Here is a 940-nt window from a genome sequence, read left to right as displayed (position 1 = left end):
GAGTTCTGTTTTTTCTGTCCTTCCTTGGCTTCCTACTATTCAAGATCTCTCTCTCTCTCACTGTAGTGAAGGACCAGGGTGCCTGGAGGGACTTCTCTAAGCTCTGTTGTGCCTCTCCCAGCCTTCAGCAGACCAAGGATTTGTATTTGACATGTACCCTGGGTATCTGAACAGGGGAGGATCTCTCTAGGCTGTTTCAACTGCTCTCATCTTTCTTTGTATTACATGTTTACTCCATGTATTCACTTAAAACTCATGGGGAAGAATTGCTGGGTGGGGCACACTTGTTCTGTGGCTGGGCCCCTCAGGATGCTCATCTGCCTCACCAGCTTTGACTAGTTTCTTCCATGCTGTGGCAAATTCCTCTTCTTGAGGAGGATTCCCGTTCTGCAAGGGACAAAACCAGCTCTGAATCTGTTCCGCCTTAGAAAGGATTAATAACTGTTGGAATTTGGTTAATTTAGGTTTCTTTAAATCCTGTCTTTTCTTCTGGGTTTAAAAATACTGTAGTTTTATAATTTATCTTGCATGTTCTCATTGTTGGGAGTGAAAGTCTTGCAACTTTCCACATTCTAACCACAAGTGAAGTCTTGGACTAACTTAAAAGATATATTAAAGTCATATAACTGTTTAAAAACCTTAAGGTTTATAATTACAGCCAATTTTTTAAAAATTAAACTTTATCACTCAGTTTTATCATATTAATATTTTACCACATATCCTTTGAGTGTTTTTAAAAATTCAAATCCATATTTAAAGAAGAATGTTTGCTACCATTGAGATAATAAAAAGAATGTGATAAGGCCTTACAGTATATGCTAAAAGGAATTCTAGTAAATATTTTGTCAAAGCCCAAAGTTTTAGAATGTTTATAATTTTTCAAGATAATTCGGAAGTTAAAAGGTTAATCATGGTCTTCCTCAGCTCCTATTCATTGTGT

This window comes from Myotis lucifugus, unplaced genomic scaffold (genome assembly GCF_000147115.1).
Source record: "Myotis lucifugus unplaced genomic scaffold, Myoluc2.0 scaffold_80, whole genome shotgun sequence".
In the NCBI taxonomy this organism is placed as follows: domain Eukaryota; kingdom Metazoa; phylum Chordata; class Mammalia; order Chiroptera; family Vespertilionidae; genus Myotis; species Myotis lucifugus.
This window is presented reverse-complemented; position numbering follows the sequence as displayed.